Here is a 6317-nt window from a genome sequence, read left to right as displayed (position 1 = left end):
GTACCCTACCACAGGTCCACCTCATTCACCAGAGACCCAGCCCAGCTCCTCTACCCATCCTCCAGACTTGGTCACCCACCATGTAATGTCTCCCTGCATCAGTATTTCATCCTGCCGCTTCTCCTGTGCTCCAGCTGTGCCTTCATTCCCTGCTGGGAAGCTGAGTCCTCCCTGGCCTGCCCCTGCTTTAGGCTCTCAACCCCAGGAATCCTGATCCAGTCCAGCTCCAGGCTCCCAGGGCTGCCCAAGCAGATGGAGATGCTGCATGTAATTCATCACTCATGTCGATTACTGACATACATACCCAAAAACAAACGCCCATCTGAGTTCACATTTAAACATAGAAATATTTTTCAGACCTGGTGTTAATAAAGGTTACAGATTTGCGTTTGGGAGAAGAAGGAGAAAACTGAACAGGAGAAAAGGGGAGGCGGTTCTTGAATAAGCAAATCTTTGTCATAAAAATTGCCTGGATAGCTCTTGAGTCCTTTTGGATCTGAGTGCAGAGAGGAGACAGATGTTCCTGATGCTCTGCTGTATTAGCTGTTGGTCCAAAATTTGTGCCTGGACCTCATTAAACTGAAATCCTTTTCTTATATCTTCTCTAAATTATTCCATCTATGGTAATGTGAATGCACTAGACAAATTAGTCCTAAGAAGAAAAATCTTCCCCATTCTGACATTTCTAGACTAGGAATAATTACCTACAGGAAAAACTTCAGACGAAGGTCCTTATTCTAAGACTAAAGCCCCATATCCTCCATCCCCCCCACCGAGGTTGCTTGTACATGAGAGCAAACACAAAAGCCAGAACAAAGGGAGAAATTTAATTACTTTGTTTTGGGAATTTTGGTTGGAAAAATAAAACAGAAAGGAGTTCCTTTGTTAGCAAAGGCTGTGGCTTCTTTTGTGAGCAGCTTCCATGTGGTTGCTGGTTGCACATGAGTAAGTGATTATCCTCTTTCAAGTAACATCCAGGAAACTCTGAAAAAGCACCAGAAATAATTGCATTGCAATGTCTTAACAAATCAAATTTCTAACCCCTGCTGTCAGAGTTACAGTATTGCTGGGACTACAATACAAAATAAAGGCAGAGCTATAAAGATTGTCCTTTAGGGGAAATAAGTAACTTCTGTTAATGTTTAACTCCGTGGGCTGGTGTTGCACCAACAGCTCAGGGCAGAGACTGACCCAGCATTTCATAAACCCCTGCTTCTCTAACACAAGATGGTACGATAGAAACCCACCCAGCAGAGACCATAGTGATATCAGTAAGAGCAACACTGGAAACATGGTGTGGCCAAGGATCCCAGGCCTCCTGAGAAAACAATGCCTAGCTGAAGCAAAATATAAGGACAAGCCGAAGGACAGCAGACAGTGCCAAAAGATTCCCATTCTGACTGAGAAAGGAACAGGCTGTGTCACAAGACCCACCTAACCTTTGCCTTTCCAATGTGCTGGGAGTGATGGCCGTGGGAGGAAGCAGAAAGGAAGGTGCTGCTGGCACCTTGCACCCTGGCATGGCTCTCATGGTTACCCCATGCAGATAATGAGATACCTGGGCCATGCCATCAAGCTGTATAGTGTTCACTCCAGTGCCTAACACACAGCAAAACATCTTGCCTGCCACCTTCTGCCAGCATGCCTGCCCACTTTGGTCTTCCTGCTGAAACACTTGGGATTCCACCGGTTTGACAACCTGTGATCTTGGCAGGTCTGCGAAGGTTCGTGAAGGAATTTTTCTTGCACTTTGCCAGCATCATCACTCGTTTCTCCTTATTATAATGCATTATTTTGGAAGAACTTTTTGGACTCACAGAAACACAAGAGCCTCCAACACCCCTCCACTGGCCTGGCTGTTCTCCTCCTCGTACAGCCCAGTAAGCTGTTTGCATTGTTCACAGTCAGAATTACTTTTGGCCTGTGCTCAAGTTCATGTTCAGTTACCTCTGAGTCCCATCCAGCAACTCCACCAGTCACTTCCCAGCCTGGACCACTGCTCAGGGTTATCCTTCCCTTACCCCTGTGCACCAGGCACCACTGGCACTTCTACTTGCTGGGCTTTGTGAGCCTCCTGGTGGCCCAGTCCTCCCATTTAGAAAGGTGCCTCTGGACTGAGGTTCTGCCTCCCACAGCATCACCCACTCCCTCATAATGATTATTTCCAGCACTGTAAAAAAAAACCCAAACGATGTAAGTGTACATGTACATGTACATGTGTGTATATATATACACACATATAAAATAATGTTTTCTAGAACTTAATCTTTTGTCCGCAGACATACGAAGCAGTACAAATAGAAATATCTGATCTACAAAAGAGGGAGACAACCGGAGCTGGAGTTTTCTTCAGGGTCTTACGTGTAAACCCCTTGTGATGCTTATAGTAATTACCCTGACTGGTTAAACTTTGAATAGCAGCATTTGCCATGAGACATGATGCTGTCGGCAATTTAATTAAGCAATTGAAAAGCAATGAGGTTAATTATTTGTGAAATGGTTACCATAATAATTTTTCAAACATTTGCTGTCAGGCACCCTGAAGCCGACTTGTAACTGAGCAATGTTATCACCAGATATATCCTAGATAGGTTTGGTTTTGTTTTGTTTTCATTTTTACCCCACAAAGGCATCCACAGAGCTTCTCCAGATGAAGGATAGTTCCTTATCCAGGTATTTTTGTTGCATTTTTAAGGGCTCCAGTAAAAGCACAGCAAACGGACGCTTGAAGCTGAAACATGGCTTGAAAGAAATCATATTCCCATTACAGGGAAGCACAGCCAGCACATGTATTTGTTGTGGCATGTTTCTTGGTTCAGGCGCATGAACAAGAGTGCAACACTACCTTCAGAAAACAGGTGTGCATCTTGGTCATGGAGAGAGAGGCCTTCTCCAATTCCTGGGGGAGAGTTTTGGAGCATGGCATGGTCTGTCATGGTGCTATTTGTGACAGGAATGTCAGGATGGAGGTTGTCCCAGCCCAACTCTCCACACTCCCCATGGCCACATGGGGCTGGGAGAGAGGAGAGGCTCCCTTTCACATCACACACATATCACAACAAGAGGTAAAAAACTCGTCATTAAATGCTAGCAACAAGTCTCCGGGACCATCCTTGGATCCTCTGCTGAGTCCACGGCCTCTGTGTGTTGGTGTCGTGCGGTGACCTGGCCAACAACTCTGAAAGGCCCAAGGTGGTAAAGGGTCTGACACTGGGTGGGAAGCTGCCCTTTCTGTATAAGCCAGGAGAAAGCTCTCCTGGGGCAGCACTTAAAGGAAGAAGGCTCTGTACAGCCTTCTCACCACAACAGCCCTCGATATATGGCAAATTTATTCTCAACAAACGAGAGTGAAAGCCAAGCAAACTTGCAATGACAGCAGAATCACAGGAAAATTCAGGCTGGGAAGGACCTCCGGAGGTGTCCAGCTCCTAAGTTCTGCTCACAGCAAGGACAGCTTCAAGGGCTTGTACAACCAAGCTGGGAAATCTCAATGGTCTCCAGCTGGTCTCCTTGCCTTGTAGCACAAACATCAGACCCACAACTAGGACTCATTGCATGGTGTGCCTCTGTGGATACCCTCAGCATAGGCAGGTACTCTGGGTGTATTTATTGCTACTGTTAAGAGCACAGGAATCTGCCACCCGAGCCACCACTACTTGGATGGGCAGGGGGACAGGGCACCAGAGACAGAGGAGGTCTCCACCCTTTTGTGAGTTCCTAGACACAGATGTACAAAGTCACAGCTTGTTCTCATACTGGGGAGAGACCTGCTCTGTGCCAGGGTTGGAGACCTTCAGAGAGCCCCGCTGGCTCCTGTGCTGCTGGGTCCTGTGCAACCCTACATGTCACCCTGGGCTCAGCCCTGTCCTCCAGCCAGTCCATGCACAGACATGTGAGAGCACGAGGAGGTGTATGCACACTGCACTGCCCAAGGTGCACCAGAAGCAGCCCTGGGTGTTCACCTCCACTACCCTAGGGCTACCTCCAGCACCTACCACCTCTGAGCTGAGCTGCTTCAGCACACTCAGCCCTGATCTGAATGGGGAGGGGTATGAACTGGAGACCCCCAGAGGCTACACCACCAGCCCTGCTGGGGGTATGTAATTACGTGAGTGAGGCAAGTTCGTCATAAACAGCAGTGGCTGAAGGTCCTTTTACAAAGTTACTCAGTGAAACACAAAATGTGGTCTGTGGAACACAAATGAAATTAAATCACTAAGCAATGCCTACAGCTTCTCTTGTTGCAACAAATGAAAGAAAACCCTGCTTAGGTGCAAATACCTGCTAAATCTGCCTTTGTTACGAGACATGGGTGCAAGCTGATCCACCTTAGCAACTGTGCCCTTCCCATCTTGGCTTGGAGAGTCTGCAGGCAAATAAGACAACTCAGAGACAGCTTTGCTTTCTCTGAATGTCAAGTAGCTGGCTTTTCTCCCTTTGCCAGGGGGAGCTGGGCTTCCCTCCCCTCAGCTTGGGGTCTTGGCTATAAAAACAGTAAGGGGAGGGTCCCAGCAGATGTTTCCAAGACTCTCAAACTTTTTCTTCAGTCCCTGTGAGGTGTGTGCTCTGCAGTGACAGGGACAGGATACCTGAGGATCTCATCCAGTCACCCAGCTGCATGCTGATATTACAGATATTAATTTTTAAAAAATCAAACCCAAACCAAAACAAACCCAACAGTTTTAGTTAGAGGATTCTGCTTGTCTCCAGATGTGCCTTGTCCACTCTGAGGTTCATTATGGTCAGGCTACACACAGAGCAGCAAGAGGACACCAGCTCCTACGCTGCCATCCCCTGCAAGCCCGGCAGCAGTACAGACTGCTGGAGTGTCTCTCTGTCCCGGCAGCAGTCCCTCCCATCAGCCCAGCTCTCCTTTGCTGGCTGGAGAAAAAGCCTGGCAAGTTTTCTCCCTGCCCAGGCTCATGTAGAAATGAGTGAGAGGAGTTGTGGTTGTCCAGTACGTGTTTAACCTGGGAGAAAGCAGCTTTCTCCATCGGACACTGCCTGTTCAAAAGGACAGCAGCTGGTCCCCTGCACTGCACCTCTCAAGAGACACCCAGAGGCAGAGACACAGCCAAACGAAGGGCAGGCAGCTCAGACATTTTGAGGTACTAAAACTGCTTTTGTTTGGTGTGTCAGGGAAGAATGGCCTGAAGAGGTGCTCTTGCTTGTGCCATTGATGCCTGAAATCCCAGACACCTGGATGCTTTCCTGCCATGCCACACAGGAAAGCACAGTGACCAGCACGTAACGTCAAACCCCAGCCCTCTGAGTCTGCAACCCGGGCACAAATGAGCTTTGTGTGCTGTCAAACTGTTTTGCTCCAGAGCCAAGCCTCAATCACAGGCAAAGGCATTTCACACTGGTGACAGAGCAGCAAGACTACTGCTTCCGGGAGAGCAGACCAAGCATCTTGCTGGTGCTGTCAATCCCTGGGCTGGGACCCAGATTGGGGCTAACCCTGAAGAAAGACTGCCACCTGCCAAGCCATGAACACAATTCTCTGTCCCTTCCTTACTCCTGCTGCTCATGTTACTCTGTCTCATCTCATTTGTAAAAGTGTCCAAGAGCACAGACCAAGATTACGACTTGGAAATACAACAGTCTGCAAGTTAAATATTATCAATCCTATTTAACGTCACCAGGCAGTGTCATTATTCATGATTAGTCTCCAGTTACATAGAAATTATTCTTCTCACAGTTCTCCCCTGCCTGCAGTCCTTAAAAATGAAAGGCAAATGTCTTGAATCAAGTTTTGCTTATGAATAACAGCCCTTTCAGCCGAATTTTTAATTTCACTTCTAACCTTGAAGCAGTTTTGACATGAGTCACACGTTAAAATCACTCAAACGGGCTGCAAGGTCCAGCTTCAGAAATAAATCTGTAATGTGGTCTCCCCTTCCAAGATGATACAGCTTAAGCACACCATGCCATGCTTTGCTTTCAGGAGGCCTCCTCTGCTCTATATGCACCCAAATAAATGCCTGGCTGTCCTCATATCACAAATCATTTAGGACTCCAAAAACCACGCAGATAAGAAGCACAGGGGCCACCCCCATGAAAACTGTGCAGGGGTGCCTGCGTCTTTATTGGTTCCATGCACCTCCATGTCCCCACACCGGTGTGTAGTTGCATGCATGTCTTCTGCAGATGCTGTGTGCTAACTGCATGCAGAAACACTATGGGGCTGGAACACTGAAAATTGCCCTCCATGGGAACTCCAGCAACTCTCTGGCCATCTGCAAGCTGTGCTGGATCTCTCCGTGCCCCTCAGCTGCTGTTCCTCACTGCAAATGGCAAAAAACTTCCCTGCACAA

At 47.8% G+C, this 6317-nt stretch overlaps 1 long non-coding RNA gene across 1 annotated transcript; it reads right to left on the bottom strand.

The window, feature by feature from the left end:
* Positions 1–806: 806 nt before the first annotated feature.
* On the bottom strand, positions 807–2079 carry LOC142050589 (uncharacterized). The gene is made up of 2 exons (XR_012658072.1): positions 1559–2079; positions 807–984 (listed from the first exon to the last, which is right to left on the bottom strand). It is a non-coding gene; the product is annotated as an uncharacterized LOC142050589 (long non-coding RNA).
* Between the last annotated feature and the right edge of the window lie 4238 nt (positions 2080–6317).

Source organism: Phalacrocorax aristotelis, chromosome Z, assembly GCF_949628215.1.
Source record: "Phalacrocorax aristotelis chromosome Z, bGulAri2.1, whole genome shotgun sequence".
Lineage (NCBI taxonomy): Eukaryota > Metazoa > Chordata > Aves > Suliformes > Phalacrocoracidae > Phalacrocorax > Phalacrocorax aristotelis.
This window is presented reverse-complemented; position numbering and strand designations above follow the sequence as displayed.